The 27,266-nt window shown below is 42.7% G+C and overlaps 1 pseudogene; it reads left to right on the top strand.

Annotated features, from left to right (window-relative positions):
• Nucleotides 1-22,677, top strand: part of LOC109218809 — a 50,428-nt pseudogene extending 27,751 nt beyond the window's left edge.
• The last annotated feature ends 4,589 nt before the right edge of the window (nucleotides 22,678-27,266 follow it).

Below are 27,266 nucleotides of genomic sequence, written 5' to 3'. Positions count from 1 at the left end.
ACCTCATGACAACTGTCTAGAAAATCCTGGGGATCCTCAGAAGATGCACCGCTGATGGAGTAGTGAAGAGCTTGGGAAACTTATCCAATCCCTAAAAAGCCTCCGATGACGTGGCTGAGCTATCACCGGTCTATGCTGCTGCTCGGCTAAAGAAGCGGTACATGACCTCGCCATTCGCGAAAGGACAAGAGTAGAAATTCAATCAGCGTTGAGAAGCCAAACCGCACGACAAGAAAGAACAAATGTGAAGCTTTTCCTAACTCGGTAGCCTTTGGGGGATAAATACAGACGTCTCCGTACCGATCCCTCAGACTCTACTAAGCTTGTCCGTGAGTTGTGAGACCTATGTAACCTAGAGCTCTGATACCAACTTGTCACGACCCGAATTTCCCACCCTCGGGGGTCGTGATGGCGCCTACTCGTAGAAGCTAGGCAAGCCACACTCTTAGAATCCATTAGTACATTTGTTTTAGATCAATTTTTACCAATTAAATTAGCAGGACATAAATAATTAAACAACAGCGGAATTCGTAACTTAGCGGAAGACTTAAACGAAATAAGCCAAGATAATAAGGAAGATCCACATATGCCTCTACCCAGAACTGGTGTCACAACATTCACGTACTACTAAGATTTACTACAAACAACCGTTTGAAAGAGAGGAACACTTTCTGTATCGAATACAGGAGTTAACAGAACAAAAATAAAGATAGAGGAGACACCGGGCCTGCAGACGCCTGCAAGGCTACCTCGGTGTCTCGGAGGACTGAAGGCTGGTTCCCGAGCCACTACTGCTGTTCGGTACCTGGATCTGTGAAAAAGAGCACAGAGTGTAGTATCAGCACAACCAACCTCATGTGCTGGTAAGTGCCTAGCCTAACCTCGGCGAAGTAGTGATGAGGCTAGACAGGACTACCACATAAACCTGTACAGTTATATAATGTACANTTTACTCCAACAAACACAACAATTAATACGAATTCATAAGACAACAAGTACACAATAATTATGACTCACTGAAGAAAAACAAGTAAAGACAAGGAGCAATTAATTATGGTTAAGGAGAAAATATGCAATTTAATATTTAGTATGCTAAATGTCAAGTAGCAATTAAATCACATAAACCTATAGCAATTATAGCATAATTTCAAAACATACTGTGGCGCAAGGATACCTCGAGCCAATAATAACAAGTAACACAATAAAGGAAAATGTCAACACAAAGAATCACAGTAATAGTGGAATAAGACAATTAATGCACTTGAATCGATAACAACAAGAAAATCAATAAATAGAAGTAAAGGACAACATGACTCAATTATAAGCAAAAAATCAGGAAAATCAAAGACAAGTGCACGGCATCACCCTTCGTGCTTTTACTCTCGTCCTCACCAAGCAATTAGAATAATAAAATCTGCACGGCATCACCCTTCGTGCTTTTACTCTCTTTCCTCACATATAATCAATAGAATTGGCACGGAATGGTACATCGTGCGGCACGACATCACCCTTCGTGCTTTACACTCTTTCCTCACAATAGCAAACAATGCACGGCATCACCCTTCGTGCTTTACACTCTTTCCTCACAATAAACAAACAATGCACGGCATCACCCTTCGTGCTTTACAATCTTCCTCACCCAAACAACAATCACAAACAAGGGGCAAGGGAATAAAAAAAATAATAATAGAAATCCCGGCAAGGGAACACAATTAAACAATTAAATCTCGGCAAGGGTACAACATCAATAATCTCAACGTCCCGGCAAGGGAAAATAATCAATAAGCAACAATATCCCGGCAAGGGAACAATTTAAATACTCTTTCTCTTTCTTTCACTTTTATTTCATATCTCACTTTGCCACTTGAGCCAATGCTCCAAAGGGTTTAATCATTTCATATACTTTCACATTTGTAATATAACTTGATCCAATGCTCCTCGATGTTCATAGGTCACAATTTCCTTTCACATGTTTTTCACAACAAATAGGAATCATCACCAAGGTAAGAGGAATACAACGAAATCAAGATATTCACAATTTAAAGACTCACGGTCATGCTAGAAACCAACGTATAGATACTCATCACCATGCCTATACGTCGTACTCGACAAGAAGCAATTAGCAAATAAGACTCAACTCCTAGTCCCTCAAGCTAGGGTTAGACCAAACACTTACCTCAACTTCCATGGCCAAATCAATCCACAACAACCGCTTTTCCTCTCGAATTCGGCTCCAATTCAATCAAATGTATACAATAATGGCCTCATAGTATCAATATATGCTAAACAAATCAAACCCATCAATATATGCTAAACAAATCAAACCCAATGCCTAATTATAGATTTTCAAGCTTTCTTCCCAAAATCCCAAAAATCGACCCCGGGCCCGCTTGGTCAAAACACGAGGTTCGGACCAAAACAATATCACCCATTCACCCACGAGCCCGAATATGTAATTTATTTTCAAATTCAACCCCAAAACGAGGTCTAAATCAAGAAAAATCAAAAAGCCCTAATTCTACCCAAATCCCCAATTTCTACCCTAAATTACATGTTTTAGGCTTAGGAATTCAATAGATATTGATGGAAAATAAAGAAAACGAGTTGAAATTTACTAACCCAAGAAGTTTTGGTGAAAGGAAGCTTCAATGGACGTCTAAGGACCTTGGAGAAGAAGGAGCTCGTGAAAACTTTTGAAAAATCCCGTAGCTACTGTTCTGGAAATTAAAATATAACTGGGAAGAAATGGTCACTGCGATCGCGGACATTTGATTGCGATCGCATAGGGTAAAATTGCTGTGAACTGCGTCGCGGACAATACCACGCGATCGCATAGAAGAAAGATGAAGGCTGGTACTTTACACATTGCGATCGCGGAAGGGAGAATGCAATCGCATAGATTGAATTATGAACTTCCAGAATTTACCCTCGGCGATCGCAGAGGGACTTATGCGATCGCGAATAACAAAAACAGGACCCCCTGAAGATTACTCTATGCGATCGCTGGCCTACTTATGCGATCGCATAGTACAAATCACTGGACACCAAAGCTGCAGAAAAACCAGATTTTTTCGAGACTAAAACACCCCGACACCTATCCAAATCTCATCCGAGCCCTCGGGGCTCCAAACCAGATATACACACAACCTCAAAAGCATCCTACAGACTTATTCGTCCGATCAAATCGCCAAAATAACATCATGAACATCGGATTAATCCTCAAAATCAATGAATTTTCTCAAACTTCATCAAGTATCAAATTTAGCAATTCAAGTCCGAATCACGTCAAACGACGTCCGATTTTAACCATACTTTACAGAAACATCTTAAATCATATATAAGACCTGTACCGGGCGCCGGAACCAAAATATGGGCCCGGTACCAGCACGTTCTAATCAAATTTCATTTCAATTTTCCATAACAATTTCAGAAAAACAATTTCTTTTAAAAATTTATTTCTCGGGTTCGGGACCTCGGAATTCGATTACGGGCATACGCCAAGTCCCATATTTTCCTACGGACCCTCCGGGACCGTCAAATCTCGGGTCCGGGTACGTTTACCCAAAATGTTGACCAAAGTCAAATTTATTCATTTTAATATCAAAACTTAGCATTTTTCACAGAATTTCATATTTAAGCTTTCCGGCTACGCGCCCGGACTGTGCACGCAAATCAAGGCAACTCTAAATGAGGTATTCAAGGCCTCGGGGACACAGAATTCAATTAAAAATGGGTGATGACCCTTTGGGTTGTCACAGTAGTGCACTGATAGGGATTTTGACTTAGTCTGTCCCGAATGACTATTTTACCGCGTATTTGACTTAAATCTATTTGCCATCATCATTGTTTGAGCTGAATGCCATATTTGGGCCTCGTGCCAACTATTTGGACCCTTCGGGGATTTATATTGATATTTTCTCACTGTTTTGACTTTATACTTGAACTCAGTTATGTTATTTTCTACTATTTTCATACTCATCCATGTTTACTCCGTTTTTAATACTTAAATAATCCTTTTAAATGATGATTGGGCTGAGAATCACTATTTTACTGTTGCCCGAGTGGCTTGTGAGTATTTTCGACTGAGTAAGGCTGAGGGCCTATGATGTGAGGGAACATTGATCATGATTTGAGGCCGAGGGCCTGAGATATGTACGCCACGAGGTGGCTTGATTGATATGAGGCCGAGAGCCTAGAGTTGATGCCACGAGATGGCTTGATATTGCGCTTGGGCCGTAAAGGGCCCCTCCAGGAGTCTGCACACCCCCAGTGAGCGCGGGTACCCATTGTGATGTGAGATTGAGCCCGAGGGGCTGGTATTGTTCTAAGATGTTGCCCGAGGGGCGGTTTGTTGATACTATGCCCGAGGGGCGAACCTTTATGTGTTTACTTTCCTTAATTGCCTGGCAATTACCTGCTTAATTGTTGAAAAAGGTCTTTTCATGAAATTACATTTGAGTTAAAGGATTTTTACCTATTTTTCACTGATTTACTGTTTTTAAATGGTTTTACTGCTTCATTATAGAATGCTTTGTGACTCACATGATTTCTTGCTTTCAATCTTTATTTACATTTGTTACTCACTGAGTTGGAGTACTCAGTTTACTCCCTGCACGTTGTGTGCAGATTCAGGCGCATCTGGTCCCCCTCCCGAGTGCTAAGCATTCCCAGCCAGGCGGATCCGAGGAGTCTCTAGGTAGCTGTTGGCGTTCACAGCCCGGAGCTCTTCCTTATCTTATTTCATCATGTTCTTAGTTTTTGTATTAAACTCTGTAGTTTGATTTGGAGTATTTCAGATTTGTTTAGATGCTCATGACTAGTGACACCCCGGTATTGGGCTGTGTTGGGTTATTTCCGCGAATTATGTTATTATCTGCTTAAACTCTGGTTATTTAATCATGCTTTAGACTGATTTCTTACTGTTTAACTGTTTAATATTGAAATGGGAATAGTTGACTGGCGTTGTCTTCACGAGAGGTGCCAGCACGACCGGGTCCGGGTTTAGGATCGTGACAATGTTACCGCTAGAAAATAATTTAACTCCAATCCTAATCAATACAATCTCTAAATTCAATTTCAATTCTGATTAATCCAATCTCTAGTTAAAAAGCACGTGAATCTATATTTTGTAAGTTCTAACTAAATATATAGAAGGTATCGAAGAACTTTCCAAATATCCTATCGTGAAAGGAAAAAATACCTCTTCAAGTCCATCATGATATTTTAGTTGAAGGAAAAATATTGGTATTTATAAAAAAAAATTCCTAACACGTAAATAAAAACAAATCACTTTTCAGGAATGAATGAAATTTATATGAAGTTCCTTACACAATAGAAAGGTAAAAAAGAGTTCTTAAAATTCATAATGTGAATAAGAAAGAAAAAAAGTTCTCCAAGAAGGAATCTCCTATCCTCCCACTAAAATTACGTACTTGTTATAATTAGGAACAACAATTTTTTTTAACAGAAAATTATGGACATGCCTTTCTAGTCTAAGTAGAATTAACTTTATAGGGTTAGAGTATGTGTAGTTTAAATTGAAAAAGAATTTTATCATTTGATAATTTACAATTAGACCCTTAAATTATACAAATACTTAAGGGAAAAAAAGCCGATCAATATTTTGGGGATATTTTAGTTGTTCAACATTTAGCCTAAATTATTCGTGCTTTTATAATAATACTAGTGTAAATCTTTAGTCAAAACTTTGATATGAAAGAACAACTAACTAAATTTAGTAACAAATTATTTCCAAGAGGAAATAATCATTGTTGCTTTATCGTATACAAAGCAATAAAATATCAAATATACAAATGTTATGATAAATCAAGTCCATGATTAAAGATTTTAGAGAAGTATATATTTTCAATTGCTTCTGAAAATAATAGCATATAAATATATTTTTGGTATATATGTGAATTTGTATATAGTATACATATTTTATATACTATTTCGCTAACTAATATAATTATTACAAAGCGATTAATTTTGAATTTTGCCTGGACTTAAGCATTGTATACTCCATGATTATTTAATAAATTACAAAGGATTTCGATTTTTGTACATTTTTCACTCTAAATATAAGATTAGTTTTTAAGATGAGTGTTTTTTAAAATTTAATAAATCACTGCTCCTTAAAATATAATAAAAATAATAGTCACAACCATGCAAGAAAAACAATTACATGTGACACCTATTAAGATGAGTTTTTTTAAAACATATAACATAACATTATTGAGAAGCTTTTTCACAGTTTTTTAAACATATGTATGAATAATAAAATACACGATTAATCACATAATTGCGTCGAGTTCGTACCTTTTTACTTGAAAATGTTATCAAAAATTATGAAGAACTATAGGATAATTTTGAAACTCATTTTAATCGTTTGAGTTAAAACAATTTAATAATTTTGGATAAATCTCCACTATTTAAATATGTAGTATCGAAAATAATCAAGAATTATGTGGACATGAAGAATAGATATATTAAAATGGATTATATTACTCTAATACTCAAAATATTCCTCAATAATCAGTACAAACATTTATTTTATAAAAAAATAAATATTTATTATCTAGAGTAAGGTAAATATGAAAAAGATAGATAATTTGAAAAACAAAACTTAAATTCATAAACTCAATATCCTTAGAACAATACACAAAGATAAAATCAATACCTTATATTATACAAGCTTCCTATTTGTTTGAAAAGTTCCAGTGGATTTTTACATTCTATATTGAACATCGTAATATATTTTTGTTTTTGTAACAGAGCCATCCAATCATATATATATATATATATATATATATATTTTGCTTTTTATTTTAATATAAATTGATGTAACATTAAATTGGATATATCATATAATTTAGTTTTACATTTATACGAACTATAAAAATTTAGCTTTATATGAACTATAAAAATTAACTTTAAAGAATAGTACGAATTTTTCAATTTGTTTAAATGAAAAAATATTTGTAGAGCATAGTACTAAAATTTTCATTTAGTACGTTCCTTGTTTCCTTGTTTGTTATAGAGAATTGTAATTAGGAACAACAATTTTTTTGGATAGAAAATTATGGACGTGCTTTTCTTATTCAAGTAGGATCTACGTTGTAGGGTCCGCAATATGTGTAGTTTAAATCGAAAAAGAATTCTATTATTAGGTAATTTACTATTAGATCCTTAAATTATACAAATATTTAAGGGCATAAAAGTCGATCAATGTTTCAGGGATATTTTAGTCGTTCAACATTAGCATAAATTATTCGTGCTTTTATAATAATATAGTGTGACGACCCGACCCGTCGTCTCATGTGTTACCGCCCCGTTTTTCCCGTTTATTGCTTCTTCATGTTTCATTATCGGCATTTGGTGAGTCAGAGTTGAATTGGTTTGGTTTTGGTAGAAAATGAGACACTTAGTCTCTTTAAGGAAGGCTTGTATTGGAAAAGTCAACCGGATGTCGACTATTTAGTTAGAGGGCTCGGATGTGATTTCCGGTGATTCGGTTAGCTTCGGGGGATGATTTGTGACTTAGGAGTGCGATCGGAATTGATTTTGGAGGTCCGGTGTAGAATTAGGCTTGAATTGGCGAAGTTAGTATTTTGGCGAATTCCGGTTGATAGGTGAGATTTTGATCCGGGTGTCGGAATGGGATTCCGAGAGTTGCAGTAGCTTCGTTAGGTGATTTTGGATGTGTGCAAAACTTCAGATCATTCGGAGGTGTTTTGGTCGGGTTTTTGATCAAATGCGTGTTTCGGAAGTTTTGAAGAAACTTAGGCTTGAATCCGATGTGATTTAATGGTTTTAGCCTTGTTTGATGTGTTTTGATGATTGGAGCAAGTTTGAATAATATTTTAGGATGGGTTGCTGCTTTTGGTTGAGGTCCCGGGGGCCTCGGGGGCCTCGGGGTGGTTTCGGAGGGTCAATCGGACCATTTTTGGACTTAAGATTGCAGGCTTCAGCTGTTGGTGTTGCAGAAAAATATTGTTCATCGCGTTCGCATGGGTGTGTCGCGAACGCGTAGAGGAAACTTGAGGGCAAGGAATTTTGGCCTACGCGTTCGCGTCAGGGGGCCTCGCGATCGCGTAGTGGAAGTTGGTCAGCCATCGCGTTCGCGTGAGGGAGGTTCGCGTTCGCGTAAGATGAAGGACCCAGGCCTTCGCGTTCGCGTGGATGCAACCGCGTTCGCCAAGGGCATTCTTGGCAGAGTTAAAATTTGGTCATCGCGAACGCGGGAGGACCCTCGCGTTCGCATAGAGTAAAATACCTGGGCAGAAGGGTTTTTATTGAATATTTCATCCGCGAGTCTAACCATTTTTCCTCCATTGTTGAGCACCTTGAGAGCTTTCTGGGAGAAACTGAAGAGGGTTTCGATGGGAATTGGTTGGAGGTGAGTCTCGTGACCTAGAAACATCATTTTATTGAAGAATCAACCTTTAAATTCATGGAAATTTGAGTAAAAATTGGAAGAACTAGGGCTTGACTTTTGAAATAAAAATTTGGGATTTGAGGGGGCATTTGAACTCCGATTTTGGTAAATTTGATATGTATGGACTCGTGGCGAGACGAGGAATCCGGTGATGTAAATTTTGTAATTTTTTGAGAAGTGGGCCCGGGGCTCGGGCTTTGCCAACTTCATGATTTTCGATGTTTTTCGAGTCTTTTCGATTGTGTCACGACCCAATTTCCATACCCGGTCGTGATGGCGCCTCTCGTGAAGACAAGGCCAGCCAACTAACCCAATCCGTTTCTTTAACAATTATTAAACATAAATGTATAGATAAATATAGCTTAACGACAATAATAACCAGTATGTGCAACCCAACACAACCCGACCGGGGTGTCACAAGTCACGAGCATCTAAAGAAACCTGAACACAACTACAGGGCCAATAATAATATATAAGGAAAAATCCTAGAAATCAAAAGACAACATCCGGTGCCGCGAACGCTGGCGGTCACCTTACTCAGCTACAATAGCCATACCTTTAATCAGCTAATAACCCGCTACCGGGTGAACGATACCTGCAACTGCACGCGAGGTGCAGGGAGTAAAGTGAGTACTTCCAACTCAATGGTAATAAGAGTAAATAATAACTTAGAGGCAAGAAATCACGTAAGAGCACTCCATCACGCTATATAGGACAGTACAACTCTCTCAGAAAAACAATGAAACCGTGAAAATCCTTTAGAAAATATCTGACTCGGTTTAAAACCTCTTTTGAAAACATCTTTTTCCAACAATCGAGCAAATGAATGCGTAATCAGATAGTGCAAGTCCGCACATAAGTCAGCCCCTCGGGCACAGCACTCCACAAACAATTAACACCAGGGCGTCTGGTAAACAGTACAAGCAATAGCATGGATGCCAATGATATGAGAGTGCTAAATGTCATGACACGTAGTACAAACAGGAACCAATGCATGAATGCAATGCAATGCATATGACCGCTGCGGCGCGCAGCCCGATCCATTTGGGTACCCGCGCTCACTGTGGGGGTTCAGACTCCGGAGGGGCTCCTACAGCCCAAGCGCAATATCAATATCACACCGCTGCGGCGCGCAGCCCGATCCATCCTCAGTCCAGAAATGCACATAAGCCCCTTGGGCAATAGTAAAATAACAGTCTCAACTCAAAATGTCAGTAAAATATCATTTAGGTTTTCAAGTCTTAGAAAGATAGCTGAGTTTGCGAAACAGTATTTTAAACCTTGGACTGTGATAAAATAATATGCAAAGTAATGCAAAAACAGTGATATCAATCCCTGAAGGATTCAAACAATTGGCACGAAGCCCAAATATAGCAATCAAACCAAATAATGATGATAACAAGTAGTTTCAGTCAATTACGCAATAAAACCAACAACCGGGACGGACTAAGTCACAATCCCCAACGGTGCTCTACCCCACGCTCATACCTGGCGTGCAAGTCACCACAATACAGCACTATGATGTGCAAATCCGGGGTTTCAAACCCTTAGGATATCATTTACAAGTATTACTCACCTCGGACCGGTGAAATCCCTAGCTCGCGACACCTTTGCCCCTCAATCGGCCTCCACGCGCGTCGAATCTAACGAAAACCAGAGCGAATACATCACAATATGCTAAGGGAACAATACCCAAGCAAAAACAATCAAAATATAGCAAAAGTCTCGAAACTAGTAAAACCCGAGCCCCGGACCCGCTTCTCGATAAATTACGAAATTCACATCACCGGATTCCTCGTCTCGCCACGAGTCCATACATATAAAATTTACCAAAATCGGAGTTCGTTTGACCCTCCAAATTCCATTTTTACATCATAATTTTCTCAAACCCTAACTTCCATTTTTAACCTTTAATTCCTGGGATTTTCAGTGTTAATCCATGATTTTACACCATAATATCATAATCTAAGTCTAAGAATCCATACCTGATGATATCCCTCGAAACCCTCTTCAAAAATCGCCCAAAATCTCCTTAGTCTTAAGTCCAAAATGTTGTTCTTTCAAAAATTCGCGAAGATGATTAATTTCACTTAACTGCCAGGCATTTCGCTTCTGCGGATCCAGTACCGCTTTTGCGGCTTCCGCTTATGCGGTCAACGTCCGCTTTTGCGGACCTTTCACTTAAGGCAACCTTCCGCTTCTGCGGTCCCCAATCGCATCTGCGGGACCGCTTAAGCGATCCAATGTTCCGCTTCTGCGGAACCTGACCAGGGTTCCAAATTCCGCTCCTGCGAGGTCTAGCTCGCTTCTGCGAGGCCGCCTATGCGGTCCTCCTTCCGCTCCTGCGGAATCTGGCAAGGGCCAAGACTTCCGCTTCTGTGCATCTTCCAATCGCTTCAGCGAGACCGCACCTGCGGTCCCATAACCGCAAGTGCGAAACCAACAGATACCAGCAAGGTTGAACCTGCAATTAACTCCAAAAACCTTCCGTTTAACCACCCGAATTCACCCCGAGGCCCCCGGGACCTCAACCAAAAACACCAACACATCCTAATACCTTATTCATACTTGTTCCAATCCTCAAAACACTTCAAACAACGCTAAAACCATCAAATCACATCGGATTCAAGCCTAAGTTCTTTAAAAATTTCCGAAACTCGCATTCGATCAAAAACCCAACCAAGCGACGTCCGACAGACCTGAAAATTTGCAGACATATCCAAAATCACCTAACGAAGCTACTACAACTCTCGGAATTCCATTACGACCCTCGGATCAAAATCTCACATATCAACCGGATTTCGCCAAAATGCTAACTTCGCCAATTCAAGCCTAATTCTACACCGGACCTCCAAAACCAATTCAGATCACGCTCCCAAGTCACAAATCATCTCCCGAAGCTAACCGGATCATCGGAAATCACATCCGAACCTTCGAACTCATAAGTCAACGTCCGATTGACTTTTCCAATTTAAGCCTTCCTTAAAGAGACTAAGTGTCTCATTTCCTATCCAAACCAATTCAATTCAACTCTAACTCACTCCTTGCTGATAATGAAACATGAAGAAGCAATAAATGAGGAAAACAGGGCGGTAATACCTGATACGACGGGTCGGGTCGTTACAGATTGGGTTATGTTTCCTTAGCCTATTGTAATTTATTCCTTGTGGTTTTGATCAGATTCGACGCGCGAGGAGGTCGATTCGAGAGGAAAAGGCGTAGCGAGCTAGACATTGGGCCGGCTTGAGGTGAGTAATAGATGTAAATGATGACCTGAGGGTTTGAAACCCCGGAATATCGCATCGTAACGCTATATTGAGGCGAGACACGCGCTCTATGACGAGTGCGGGGTCGTTTGTGATTGAGGATTGTGACTTAGTCCATCCCGAGTGGTATTCATACTGTATTTTCGACTAAGACTTGTTTGATAATCATCCTACTTGAGTTTCATTGATACATTTGGGCTTTGTGCCGATTATTTGGATCCTTCAGGGATTACTATCACTGTTTTTCACATTATTTGACATATTAATGGATTTCAGTCCTAAGTACAAATATTGTTTTGAAATACTCAGTCATTTTCTAAGATCTGAAAACAACAATAATATTTTATTGACATCCTGAGCTGAGAACTACTATTTGACATTGCCCGTGTGGCTTGTGTGAATTTCTGGACTGAACATGGATCGGGCTGCGCGTCGCAGCGGTATTATGTGAATATTGGTGCCACGAGATGGCTTGATTATTTGTGCTTGGGCTGTAGGAGCCCCTCCGGAGTCTGTACACACCCCCAGTGAGCGCCGTCGACGTTAAACGGATCGGGCTGCACTCCGCAGCGGGTACTGGAATGTACCGTTCTTTGTGTTGCATTGCATTAATGTATCATTACTTATCTGTTTACCAGTCATGGTTCTTTCTGTACTGTTATAGCATCGACTTGTTGTTTTAGTGTTAAATGTCTGGGCTACCGGTTATAGTTTACCTTGCATTATTTTCGTGATTTCTTATCTTCAGCCATTAGTTATGTTTATTACTCACTGGGTCGGAGTACTCACATTACTCCCTGCACCTTGCGTGCAGATCCAGGTGCATCACAGGCTGAGTGAGGACCATCTAGCAGGACAGCAGTATCGGAGAGCATTGAGGTAGCTACATGGCGTTCGCAGCCTTGATCTCTCCCTCCTATCTCTACTCTTTATTTCTGTACTTTCTTAGACAAACTTGTATTAGGTGAATACTCTGTATTAGAGGCTCATGATCGTGACACTGGGTCCTAGTTGGGTATTATATTGCAGTATTTTGTTAAACCTTCAGTTCATTTCACTGTTATTTCCAAGATTTAGATGAAACATTTTAGTAATTATTACATGTGCTTGCATCTAATGATCTTTTTTAGTCGGGAATATTGTTGTAAGGTCGGGCTTGCCTAGCAGTGTGTTGGGTGCCATCACGACCGGGGGTTGGGTCGTGACAAGTTAGTATCAGAGCCTAGGTTACTTGGTCTCGCGAATCATGAGTTGGTTTAGTAGAGTCTCGCAGATTGGTACGGAGACGTCTGTATTTATCCTCGAGAGGCTGCAGAACCTTTAGGAAAAACTTCATATTCTTGATATTCTTGTCGTGCGACTTTGTTGATCCGAGAACTAAACTTTTGTATTCTATTCTCTCGCAGATGGCGAGAACCCGTGCTACCGGACGCGACGGACGACCACCAGTACCACCCACTAGAGACCATGGACGTGGTCGTGGTCGTGGTCGAGGTAGACCAGCGAGGGCAGCACCTGTTGATCCACCAGCTGCCCTAGTTCAGGACCAGCCTCCAGCTGTAGATGCTCCAGCAGCACCTGTGCAGGCACCAGCAGTGCCCATTGTGATTCCGGGTCTCCAGGAGGCCTTGGCTCGGATACTATCTGTTCGCACTGGCCTGGCTCAGGCAGTCTCAGCCACTACCGCAGGAGCTACTTCACAGCCCGGGGGAGGCCATCAGACCCCCGCTACTCGCACACCTGAGCAGGTTGTTCAGGGATTGCAGACACCGGGAGCAGCCCCAGCTCAGCCGGTTGCACCAGTTGCACCAGTTGCACCAGCTCCAGATTATGTGGTTCCAGCTATGCCAGACGATGAGCAGCGTCGTCTTGAGAGGTTCAGTAGGATCCAGCCTCCGACATTCAGTGGTGCTGAGGGCGAGGATGCCCAGGGATTTCTTGACAAGTGTCAGCGTATGCTTCGCACCGCAGGGATTTTGGAGTCGAGTGGAGTGGCTTTTACTACTTTCCAGTTCTCAGGGCCTGCATTTACCTGGTGGGAGGATTTTGAGAGGCGTAGGCCTGTTGGTGCAGCGCCCCTCACATGGCAGCAGTTCTCCACTCTCTTTCTGGAGAAGTACGTAGCGCAGTCTCGCAGAGAGCAGCTGCATCGTCAGTTTGAGTGGCTGGTTCAGGGGGACATGTCTGTGACCCAGTACAAGATGAGATTTTTGCAGCTAGCTCGGCATGCTACTTCGATGATCCCGACAGATCGGGAGAGGATTAGGAGGTTCGTGGATGGCCTCAACTATTCACTCCGCATTTTGATGACCAGAGAGAGGGTTTTGGGTGCCTCGTTCGAGGAGGTAGTTGACATTGCTCGTGATATTGAGACGGTTCGCCGCAGGGAGCGTGAGGAGAGGGAGGCCTCGAGGTTCAGGCAGTTTCAGTGGTGCTCCGTCTAGGGGCCAGTTCCAGCGTGGTAGAGGTCGTTCCTTCAGGCCTCCTCAGTCAGCTCGCCCAGAGTATAGTGGGGCTTCTTCAGGCCGTGGGCATCAGGGATTCCAGCAGGGCCAGCCTTCACTTAGTGCCCTTCCCGCACAGAGCTCTTCTCATGCCTCTTCAGCCCTGGGTTCTTTTGCAGCGAGGGGTTCCCTTCAGTCCCCTTCTCCAGTACAAGGCAGTTGCTACGAGTGCGGTGAGTTTGGCCATACGAAGAGGAAGTGTCCTCGGCTTCATGGTAGTCGGTCTCAGCAGAGGGATCAGCCCTCGTCTTCTACTCCATCTACTTCAGCACCCTTCCAGTCAGGTAGGGGTGGGGGCCAGGCAGCCAGGGGTCGCCCCAGGGGTGGAGACCGATCTGGCGGTGGCCAGGCTCGATTCTATGCTCTCCCAGACAGGAGGGACGCCATTGCATCAGATGCTGTTATCACAGGTATTATAGGGATGCCTCTGTCTTGTTTGATCCCGGTTCTACCTATTCTTATGTGTCTTCATATTTTTCCCATCATCTGGGTACGACCCGAGGGTGTCTTGCTTTACCTGTGCACGTATCTACCCCGGTGGGTGATACTATTGTTGTAGACCATGTGTATCGGTCTTTTCTGGTGACTATTGGGGGTCTGGAGACCCGAGTTGATTTGTTACTGTTGAGCATGGTAGATTTTGATGTTATTCTGGGCATGGATTGGTTATCTCCGTGCCATGCTATTCTGGATTGTCATGCTAAGACAGTCACGTTGGCTATACCGGGTGTTCCGAGGATTGAGTGGCGTGGTATGACTGACTATGTTTCTAGCTGGGTGATTTCTTTCCTAAAGGCCCAGCGGATGGTTGGGAAAGGTTGTCTATCGTATTTGGCTTTTGTGAGAGATGTCGGAGCTGAGACTCCTAGTCTTGATTCTGTTCCCGTTGTGAGGTACTTCCCTGATCTGTTTCCAGCAGACCTGCCGGAGTTGCCACCGAACAGGGACATTGATTTTGGTATTGATCTGGTGCCGGGCATCCAGCCCATTTCTATTCCTCCGTATCGCATGGCACCAGCGGAGTTGAAAGAACTAAAGGATCAGCTTCAGGAACTCCTAGATAAGGGGTTCATCCGTCCGAATGTGTCACCGTGGGGTGCACCGGTCTTATTTGTGAAAAAGAAGGATGGCACAATAAGGATGTGCATTGACTATAGGCAATTGAACAAGGTGACAGTGAAGAACTAGTATCCCCTGCCCCGTATTGATGATTTGTTTGACCAACTTCAGGGGGCAAAGGTATTCTCCAAGATTGACCTCCGTTCAGGCTATCACCAACTGAAGATTAGGGATTCAGATATTATGAAGACTGCTTTCAGGACTAGATATGGGCACTATGAGTTTTTGGTTATGTCCTTCGGGCTGACTAATGCCCCAGCCGCGTTCATGCACTTGATGAACAGTGTATTTCGGCCGTATCTGGATTCATTTGTGATTGTTTTTTATTGATGACATCCTGGCGTACTCACGTAGCCAGGAGGAGCACGCACAGGACTTGAGAGTGGTATTACAGAGATTGAGGGAGGAGAAGCTTTATGCAAAGTTCTCCAAGTGTGAGTTTTGGCTTGGGTCAGTGGCTTTCCTGGGGCACGTGGTGTCCAGCGATGATATTCAGGTAGATCCTAAGAAGATAGAGGCGGTTCAGAGTTGGCCTAGACCGTCTTCAGCCACGGAGATTCGGAGTTTCCTCGGTTTGGCGGGTTATTATCGCCGGTTCGTCCAGGGTTTTTCATCTATTGCTTCGCCTTTGACCAAGTTGACGCAGAAGGGTGCACCATTTGTATGGTCGGACGAGTGCGAGGAGAGCTTTCAGAAGCTCAAGACAGCTTTGACCACAGCTCCAGTATTGGTATTGCCATCAGCTTCAGGTTCTTACACTGTATATTGTGATGCTTCGAGAGTTGGGATCGGATGTGTGTTGATGTAGGAGGGTAGAGTTATTGCATATGCTTCTCGTCAGTTGAAGCCCCATGAGAAGAACTACCCTGTACACGATTTGGAGTTGGCTGCTATAGTTCATGCTTTGAAGATTTGGAGGCGCTATTTATATGGCGTATCTTGTGAGGTATTCACTGATCATCGCAGTCTTCAGCATTTGTTCAAGCAGAAGGATCTTAATTTGAGGCAGCGGGGGTGGCTTGAGTTACTCAAGGACTATGATATTACCATTCTGTATCATCCGGGGAAGGCCAATGTAGTGGCCGATGCTTTGAGCCGGAAGGCGGTTAGTATGGGTAGTTTGGAGTACATTCCAGTTGGGGAGAGACCCTTTGCAGTTGATGTCCAGGCTTTGGCCAATCGGATGGTGAGATTAGACATTTCGGAGCCTAGTCGGGTGTTGGCTTGTGTGGTTTCTCGGTCTTCCTTGTATGACCGCATTAGAGAGCGCCAGTATGATGATCCGCATTTGCTTGTCCTTAAGGACAGGGTCCAGCATGGTGATGCCAGAGATGTGACTGTTGATGATGATGGCGTGTTGAGGATGCAGGGCCGGATTTGCGTGCCCAATATGAATGGGCTTCGGGAGTTGATATTAGAGGAGGCCCATAGCTCGCGGTATTACCATTCATCCGGGTGCTGCGAAGATGTATCAGGATTTGAGACAGCACTACTGGTGGAGGAGAATGAAGAAAGATATTGTGGGTTATGTAGCTCGGTGTCTCAACTGTCAGCAGGTTAAATATGAGCATCAGAGGCCTGGTGGTGTATTTCAGCGGATGGATATTCCAGAGTGGAAGTGGGAGAGGGTTACTATGGATTTTGTGAGTGGCCTCCCTCGTACCTCGAGGAAGTTTGATTCGATTTGGGTGATTGTGGATCGGCTGACCAAGTCCGCGCACTTCATTCCGGTGTGTACTACCTATTCTTCGGAGCGGCTGGCAGGGATTTTCATCCGGGAGATTGTACGGTTGCATGGGGTCCCAGTTTCTATCATCTCAGATAGGGGGTACTCAGTTTACTTCCCAGTTTTGGAGGACTTTTCAGCGGGAGTTGGGTACACAGGTGGAGTTGAGCACAGCGTTTCATCCTCAGACGGACGAACAGTCCGAGCGTACTATTCAAATATTGAAGGACATGTTGCGAGCTTGTGTTATTGATTCTGGAGGTTCTTGGGCTGAGTTCTTTCCACTTGCAGAGTTTGCTTACAACAACAGCTATCAATCCAGTATTCAGATGGCGCCGTATGAGGCCTTATATGGGAGACGGTGTAGATCTCCGATTGGTTGGTTTGAGCCCGGCGAGGCTAGATTATTGGGGACAGAGTTGGTCCAGGATGCCTTGGAGAAGGTGAAAGTGATCCAGGAGAGACTTCGTACAGCTTAGTCGCGTCAGAAGAGTTATGCAGACCGGAAGGTTCGAGATGTATCCTATATGGTGGGCGAGAAGGTCTTGTTGAAGGTTTAGCCCATGAAGGGCGTTATGAGGTTTGGTAAGAAAGGGAAGTTGAGTTCGCGGTTCATTGGGCCTTTTGAGATACTTAGGAGGATTGGGGAGGTGGCATATATGGCTTGGCTTTTTCCGACCCGTAGCTTGTCGGGGGGTTTCAGTCCAGTCATCCGGTATTCCATGTTTCCATGCTCCGGAAGTACGTTGGGGACCCGTCTCATGTGTTAGACTTCATCACGGTTCAGTTGGATGATGATTTGACCTATGATGTGGAGCCAGTGGCTATTTTGGGTCGTCAGGTTCGGAAGTTGAGATCAAAGGATATAGCTTCGGTGAAGGTGCAGTGGAGAGGTCGGCTCGTGGAGGAGGCTACCTGGGAGACCGAGCAGGAGATGCGGAGCAGATATCCTCACCTATTTGAGACTTCAGGTATGTTTCTTGACCCGCTCGAGGACGAGCGTTTGTTTAAGTTGGGGAGGATGTGACGACCCGACCCGTCGTCTCATGTGTTACCGCCCCGTTTTCCCCGTTTATTGCTTCTTCATGTTTCATTATCGGCATTTGGTGAGTTAGAGTTGAATTGGTTTGGTTTTGGTAGAAAATGAGACACTTAGTCTCTTTAAGGAAGGCTTGTATTGGAAAAGTCAACCGGATGTTGACTATTGAGTTAGAGGGCTCGGATGTGATTTCCGTTGATTCGGTTAGCTTCGGGGGATGATTTGTGACTTAGGAGTGCGATCGGAATTGATTTTGGAGGTCCGGTGTAGAATTAGGCTTGAATTGGCGAAGTTAGCATTTTGGCGAATTTCGGTTGGTAGGTGAGATTTTGATCCGGGGGTCGGAATGGGATTCCGAGAGTTGCAGTAGCTTCGTTAGGTGATTTTGGATGTGTGTGCAAAATTTCAGATCATTCGGAGGTGTTTTGGTCGGGTTTTTGATCAAATGCGTGTTTCGAAAGTTTTGAAGAAACTTAGGCTTGAATCCGATGTGATTTAATGGTTTTAGCGTTGTTTGATGTGTTTTGATGATTGGAGCAAGTTTGAATAATGTTTTAGGATGGGTTGGTGCTTTTGGTTGAGGTCCCGGGGGCCTCGGGGTGGTTTCGGAGGGTCAATCGGACCATTTTTGGACTTAAGATTGCAGTTTCAGCTGTTGGTGTTGCAGAAAAATATTGTTCTTCGCGTTCGCATGGGTGAATCGCGAACGCGTAGAGGAAACTTGAGGGCAAGGAATTTTGGCCTATGCATTCGCGTCATGGGGCCTCGCGGTCGCGTAGTGGAAGTTGGTTAGCCATCGCGTTCGCGTGAGGGAGGTTCGCGTTCGCGTAAGATGAAGGACCCAGGCCTTCGCGTTCGCGTGGATGCAACCGCGTTCGCGAAGGGCATTCTTGGTAGAGTTAAAAATTTGGTCATCGCGAACGCGGGAGGACCCTCGCGTTCGCATAGAGTAAAATACCTGGGCAGAAGGGTTTTTATTGAATATTTCATCCGCGAGTCTAACCATTTTTCCTCCATTGTTGAGCACCTTGAGAGCTTTTTGGGAGAAACTGAAGAGGGTTTCGACGGGAATTGGTCGAAGGTGAGTCTCGTGATCTAGAAACATCATTTTATTGAAGAATCAACCTTTAAATTCATGGAAATTTGAGTAAAAATTAGAAGAACTAGGGCTTGACTTTTGAAATAAAAATTTGGGATTTGAGGGGGCATTTGAACTCCGATTTTGGTAAATTTGATATGTATGGACTCGTGGCGAGACGGGAATCCGGTGATGTGAATTTTGTAATTTTTCGAGAAGTGGGCCCGGGGCTCGGGTTTTGCCAACTTCTTGATTTTCGATGTTTTTCGAGTCTTTTCGATTGGGTTGTGTTTCCTTAGCCTATTGTAATGTATCCCTTGTGGTTTTGATCAGATTCAACGCGCGAGGAGGTCGATTCGAGAGGAAAAGGCATAGCGAGCTAGACTTTGGGCCGGCTTGAGGTGAGTAATAGATGTAAATGATGACCTGAGGGTTTGAAACCCCGGAATATCGCATCGTAACGCTATATTGAGGCGAGACACGCGCTCTATGATGAGTGCGGGGTCGTTTGTGATTGGGGATTGTGACTTAGTCCGTCCCGAGTGGTATTCATACTGTATTTTCGACTAAGACTTGTTTGATAAACATCCTACTTGAATTTCATTGATACATTTGGGCTTTGTGCCGATTATTTGAATCCCTCGGGGATTACTATCACTGTTTTTCACATTATTGACATATTAATGGATTTCAGTCCTAAGTACAAATACTGTTTTGAAATACTCAGTCATTTTCTAAGATCTGAAAACAACAATAATATTTTATTGACATCCTGAGCTGAGAACTATTATTTGACATTGCCCGTGTTGCTTGTGTGACTTTCTGGACTGAACATGGATCGGGCTTCGCGCCGCAGCGGTATTTTATGGATACTGGTGCCACGAGATGGCTTGATTATTTGCGCTTGGGCTGTAGGAGCCCCTCCAGAGTCTGTACACACCCCCAGTGAGCGTCGTCGACGTTAAACGGATCGGGCTGCACGCCGCAGCGGGTACTGGAATGTACCGTTCTTTGTGTTGCATTGCATTCATGCATCATTACTTATCTGTTTACCTGTCATGGTTCTTTCTGTACTGTTATAGCATCGACTTGTTGTTTCACTGTTAAATGTCTGGGCTGCCAGTTATAGTTTACCTTGCATTATTTTCGTGATTTCTTATCTTCAGCCATTACTTATGTTTATTACTCACTGGGTCGGAGTACTCACATTACTCTCTGCACCTTGCGTGCAGATCCAGGTGCATCACAGGCTGAATGAGGACCATCTAGCAGGACAGCAGTATCGGAGAGCATTGAGGTAGCTGCATGGCGTTCGCAGCCTTGATCTCTCCCTCCTATCTCTACTCTTTATTTCCGTACTTTCTTAGATAGACTTGTATTAGGTGGATACTCTGTATTAGAGGGTCATGATCGTGACACCGGGTCCTTTTTTGGGTATTATATTGCAGTATTTTGTTAAACCTTCAGTTCATTTCACTGTTATTTCCAGGATTTAGATGAAACATTTTAGTAATTATTACTTGTGCTTGCATCTAATGATCTGTTTAAGTCGGGAATATTGTTGTAAGGTCGGGCTTGCCTAGCAGTGTGTTGGGCGCCATCACGACCGGGGGTTGGGTCGTGACATATAGATAGATAGATAGATAGATAAATAGATAGATAGATAGATATAGATAGATAGATAGATAGATATAGATAGATAGATAGATAGATAGATAGATAGATAGATATAGATAGATAGATAGATAGATATAGATAGATAGATAGATAGATAGATAGATAGATAGATAGATAGATACAGATAGAAATAGATATATATATATATATATATATATATATATAGATAGATAGATAGATAGATAGATAGATAGATAGATAGATAGATAGATAGATATAGATAGATAGATAGATATAGATATAGATAGATATAAATATAGATATAGATAGATATAGATGGATAGGATATGTAACAAATTTGTTACCTTTTCCATATTCCTTATATATATATATATATATATATATATATATATATATTGAGGCCTTTTGGGTTGGGAAAACACTGTGAGGCACCAAAGATCGGACCAAAGCGGACAATATTTTGGCAGTTGAGCCTGGGTCATGAAAGATAAACTAATCATATAGTTATTTACTTTATCAATACCATGCATAATATTGATTTTGTTGGTGCCGCTTACAGATCCACTTTACTGGCCAACATTTGTAGCGGCTGTTGTTGCGGCCATTATTGTGAGTCAAGCAATGATATATGGAACTTTTTCTATTGTGGCTCAGGCCCAAAGTCTAGGTTGTTTCCCAAGGGCGAAGGTAATTCACACATCTGCAAAGCACGAGGGTCAGGTTTACATCCCCGAGTTGAATTACTTCCTCATGGTTGCATGCGTTGTAGTTATTCTCAGCTTCAAAACCACAGGAAATTTGGGGAATGCTTATGGAATTTGTGTGGTTAGTGTTGAGCTCATAACCACAAATATGGCGACATTAGTAATGCTTCTTATATGGAAAATTAGCATATGGCGGATTATCTTATTCTACGGGGTGTACGTTACCATAGAATCTACATATTTATCCGCTCAGCTGACAAAGTTCGTGCAAGGTGGTTTTCTACCTTTGGCTTTCTCATTTGTGCTCGTGATCATTATGGGGATTTGGCACTATGTTCAAAAACATAGATAGGAATTCGAGCTCAAGAACAAGGTTTCAAGTGACCATTACGGACTTAGCCAAAAATCCAGACATCAAAAGAGTACCTGGAATAGGACTACTCTACTCTGAATTAGTATAGGGGATTCCACCAATATTTCCCCACTTTGTCTCCAATATTCCGTCGGTCCATTTTGTTATAGTCCTGGTGTCAATTGAATCCATTCCTATAAAAAAAGTAGCGCTGGAGGAACGGTTCTTGTTCGGACATGTTCGGCCTAGAGAATACAAGGTGTTCCGATGTGTAGTTAGGTTAGGGTACAGCGATCAACTTGGGAAACCAGAGGAATTTGGAAACCAATTGGTGGTACGTTTGAAAGAGGTCATTCGAGATGAATACTACATTCTTGCAGCACATGCTGATCAAGTTGCAGATAGAGAAATTGAACCTGCAGTATCTGCCCAACTAGTGGCTGGAAATTCATCCCCGGTCTACATGGAGGAAGAGCTGGAGCAACAAGTAGATTCTAGAGTTTCATCAACTGGTTCGATTCGATCAATGAACACTTCAGCAGCTCAGTCAAATTCATCAAATAGAATGCAAATGGTCTCACCAAGTTTGGAAGAAGTAGAAGTGATGCAGTTTGTGGAAAAAGCAAAGGAACAAGGAGTGTTCTATCTCCTGGGAGAAGCAGAGGTGATCACTAAACAAGATTCTTCATTCTTCAAGAAATTTGCTGTCAACTATTCCTATAATTTCCTGCGCAAGAACTTCAGGCAAGGGGAGAAAGTTATGGCTATTCCTAGGACTAAGCTGCTAAGGGTCGGCATGACTTATGAATTATAATTGTGACATATCAGACAGTAATAAACTTACTACCAAATACTCTCATAACAAACAAACAGAGCGAAAGATCTCTGCATTTTTAGTAAAACTTTATTTTTATCCTTTAATACAGTGTGCAGAGCAAATATTGGACTAGGGGTGGGCATATATCGGGTAAAACCGATAACCCGAACCGTTAATTATTTATTGGGTTATCGATATTGGGTTATTGGGTTAACGGTTTGGTAACGGTTTAGAATTTTTTCATTATTGGGTTATCGGTTCGGGCTCGGTTTGGCAATTATGTTATTGGGTTAACCGATAACCCAATAAGGATTAACGAACTTACTACTTTACCCTTAAGTATATAAATACTAGGGTCATTCTTTCCCCATTCTTTCTCAGCCTCAGCCCGTCAGCCGCATTCTTCGGAGTTCAGACTTCACCCTCTTCACTTCACTCTTCAGTCGCATTCTTCAGCTTCATCCATTATGCGTATATGTTTTTAGTTGCTTCGTCTTCATCTTCGGTTGCCTACTTGCCTTCATTTTCATCTTCAGTTGATTCAATCTTCGTGTTGATTTTTGAGGGAATTATTTATTTTTGCCTGTTGATTCACTTAACTATTGTGTTGATTCACTTCATTATTGGGTTATGCTTTGTTTATATTTGCCTTGATTCAATCTTCGTGTTGATTTTTGAGGGAATTGTTTATTTTTGCCTGTTGATTCACTTCTCTATTGTGTTGATTCATTCACTATTGGATTTTTGTGGGAATCGTTTATTTATCTGTTTTATGCAATTATCTGTTTCGCTAAAATGACTTGAGGTCTGATTTTAGTTCTGCATAGTTTTTATCTCCAGCTTTTTCCTCTACTCTAACTGTTCTGTTCTGTTACTTTTCTTTCTTCGTTTGTTTTTGTCCTATTTGTTGGTGTCAAATTATTAGCATAAAGTTCCTCATTTAAAGGTAAATTAGATTTAAGAATGAAATCACAAAGAAAGTAGAATCAGCTTTAAGAATTTAAACTCACTGCTTGAACTACTAGTTAACTGTTTCTATTGTTTTATGTTGCAGATTTCATGTCACGACCCGGATTTTCCACCGTCGGGAGTCGTGATGGCGCCTACTAATAGGAGCTAGGCAAGCCAATTAATCATTAACTTTTTAGGCAAACCTCGACAATATTAAGGCAATGAGACATTTAATATAAAAGCGGAAGTTCTAAATATAAATNCCAGAGCCAGATCAATACAAAAATCAATATCCCTGTCGGGCGGCATACCCGGCAAGTCTGAAGGGAAAACCTCGGGGAACTCTCGAACAATAGGAACAGAATCAATTGAAGGGACCTCTGTGCTGGAATCACAAACATACGCCAGATAAGCTAGTCACCCCTTCTCGACCGTGCGTCGAGCCTTCACATATGAAATAACACTGCGGGTGGCATGACCTGGGTTCCTCTCCACTCCAATCGGGGCAAATCCGGCAAAGCCAAGGTCACGGTCTTGGCGTGACAATCCAAGATAGCATTATACGGGGACAACCAATCCATCCCTAATATAACGTCGAAATCCACCATGTCTAAGAGCAATAAATCAACACGGGTCTCAAGACCCTCAAACACTACCACACAGGAACGATGAACTCGGTCGACCACTATAGAATCACCCACCGGTGTAGATACATAAACAGGAATACCCAAAGCATCACTAGGCATAGCCAGGTAGGGTGCAAAATAGGACGACACATACAATATGTAGACCCAGGGTCAAATAGCACTGAAGCATCTCTAATACAACTCAGAATGGTACCTACAATGTCTGCACCTGAAGACTTAGCCTCTGGCCTAGCTGCTGGATGGCCTCTACCTCTGGCGACCTGAACTCCACCTCTAAGACCTCTACCTCCACCTCTAACACCTCTGCCACCGCCTCTAGCTGGCTGGGCAGGCTGTGGAACCTCCGGTTCCTGAATCATAGCACGAGAACTCTGATGCTGGAAGCTGCCATAAACTCGAGGGCAATATCTGACAATGTGCCTCGGATCACCACAAGCATGGCAAGACCTCGTCTGCTGCGACTGAGTACCCCTCAATATCGGGCAAACCCTCCTGTTGTGACCATACTCACCACACTCATAACACCTACACGAACGCTGCAGCTGAGGGAACTGAGGCTGACCCTGTCGACCTGAATGACCACCTGAAGTACCATGAGTGACCTGGAGAGCTGACTGAAAAGGCCTAGGAGGATGGCCTCTACCATAAGAACCTCTACCTCCTGATGAGGTACCACTGAATCTGCCTGCATGACGGGGCATCTTATCCGACCTATGACCACCTCCCTGTGGAAGAGTTATCTCAACTCTACGGCCCACATTGGCCGCCTCCTGAAAAGTGATCTCACTCCCGGCCTGAGCCACTATACCCGGCTGACCTGCCGCCGCTGGCGGAACCACTGGAAGCAAACTCGCACGAATGACACCCTCTATGAGGCCTACCAATCGGACTAGAACGTCCTGAAGAACTGGGGTGGCAATAAACCCTTCTGGGACCTGAGCTGGGCCCACCGGAACTGCTAGGATGGAAACCTCCTCCTCAAAATCAACCTGAGGCTCCGCCACTGGGGCTGCTGCTGGGGTCTCGGACTGCTGAGCGGTAGATGAAGAAGCGCGTGTTCTCGCCATCTGCGAAAGAACAGAGTAAAAATTCAACCGGTGTTTGAGAAACAGAACCGCACGACAAGAAAGAACGAATGTGAAGTGTTTCCTAACTCTGTAGCCTCTGGGGGATAAATACAGACGTCTCCGTACCGATCCCTCAGACTCTACCAAGTTTGTCCGTGAGTTGTGAGACATATGTAACCTAGTGCTCTGATACCAACTTGTCACGACCCGGATTTTCCACCCTCGGGAGTCGTGATGGCGCCTACTAATCGGAGCTAGGCAAGCCAAGTATTAAAACATTGTCCGATAACATCTGAACAATATAAATAAAATGAGTCATTTAAAACTAAAGCGGAAGTCTTAAGTATAAATAAACTAAAAACAAATGCGAAAATTCAATTTCAACCTCTACCCAAGACTGGAGTCACTAACTCACGAACGTCTATAGAATACTACATACAAAGTCTGAACAAGGTACAATACTATTTGCTTCGGTACAAGTGATAACAAACTGAATAAAATAGGAAGGGACTCCGGCCTGCGGACGTCAGCAAGGCTACCTCGAATGTCTCTGGACTGAAGTAAACTCCCAGTCAACTACTGCTGTGGTCCAAAAGCTACCCCGGTACCGTGATCTGTGCAAAAGAGCACAGAAGTTAGCATCAGCACAACCGACCCCATGTGCTGGTAAGTGCCTGGCCTAACCCCGGCGAAGTAGTGACGAGGCTAGACAGGACTACCAAACAAACCTGTACAGATATATGCAATAGAAGGAAAATATACAGAACTTAAACAGCTAAGAGGGGGGGAAGCATGCTATGGGAGCTGTAACAGTTTAAAATACAAAATCAATAAATAAGGAATGAAACGGTACAACTACAATAGTCAACGAGAGTAATAATCAAAACATGACACGGGATGTCCCTTCGTGCATTAATAATCAAAACATGGCACAGAATGTTCCTTCGCGCATTAATAAGCAAAACATGGCACGGAATGTCCCTTCGTGCATTAATAATCAAAACATGGCACGGAATGTCCCTTCGTGCATTAATAAGCAAAACATGGCACGGAATGTTCCTTCGTGCATTAATAAGCAAAACATGGCACGGAATGTNTGAAGGGAGGATTAAAGCTACGCGAACGCAGGGACTGAGCCGCGAACGCGAAGAAGGGAAAGCCCAAAGGTACGCGAACGCGGGCTGAAGGCCGCGATCGCGAAGAAGGAAAAAGCTGTGCAAAAATTGCAGAAAATCTGCTACATCTCCTAAGTTCAAAATACCCCGGAACACCTCCGAAACACTCCTGAGCCCTCGGGGCTCCTAACCAAACTCACAAACTAACAAAACAACCTCCTACGAACTTAACCGTGCGATCAAATCACCAAAATAACAACATATACATAGAATCAAGCCTCAAAACACATGATTTTCTTCTAAGTTTCATAAACTTTCAAATTTGGAACTTATAGTCCGAAACACGTCAAACGACGTCCGATTTCAGCCAAATTTTACAGGAAGCGCTTAAATCACATATAAGACTTGTACCGGGCACCGGAACCAAAATACGAGCCCGATACCACAGTCTTTTAATAAATTTTCATTTCCATTATCCTTAATAATTTCAAAAAAATAATTTCACAGAAAAATTCATTTCTCGGGCTCTAGACCTCGGAATTCGACTCCGGGCATATGCTCGAGTTCCATTTTTTTCTACGGACCCTCCGGGACAGTCAAATCACGGGTCCGGGTCCGTTTACCCAAAATGTTGACCAAAGTCAACTTTAATCATATTAATATTAAAATTCATCAATTTTTACACAGAATTCATATTTAAGCTTTCCGGCTACGCGCCCGGACTGCTCACGCAAATCGAGGCAAGTAAAAAAAAATGAGCTTTTCAAGGCCTTGGAAGCGCGGAATGAATGAGGAAACAGGTGATG

This window comes from Nicotiana attenuata, unplaced genomic scaffold (genome assembly GCF_001879085.1).
Source record: "Nicotiana attenuata strain UT unplaced genomic scaffold, NIATTr2, whole genome shotgun sequence".
In the NCBI taxonomy this organism is placed as follows: domain Eukaryota; kingdom Viridiplantae; phylum Streptophyta; class Magnoliopsida; order Solanales; family Solanaceae; genus Nicotiana; species Nicotiana attenuata.
This window is presented reverse-complemented; position numbering and strand designations above follow the sequence as displayed.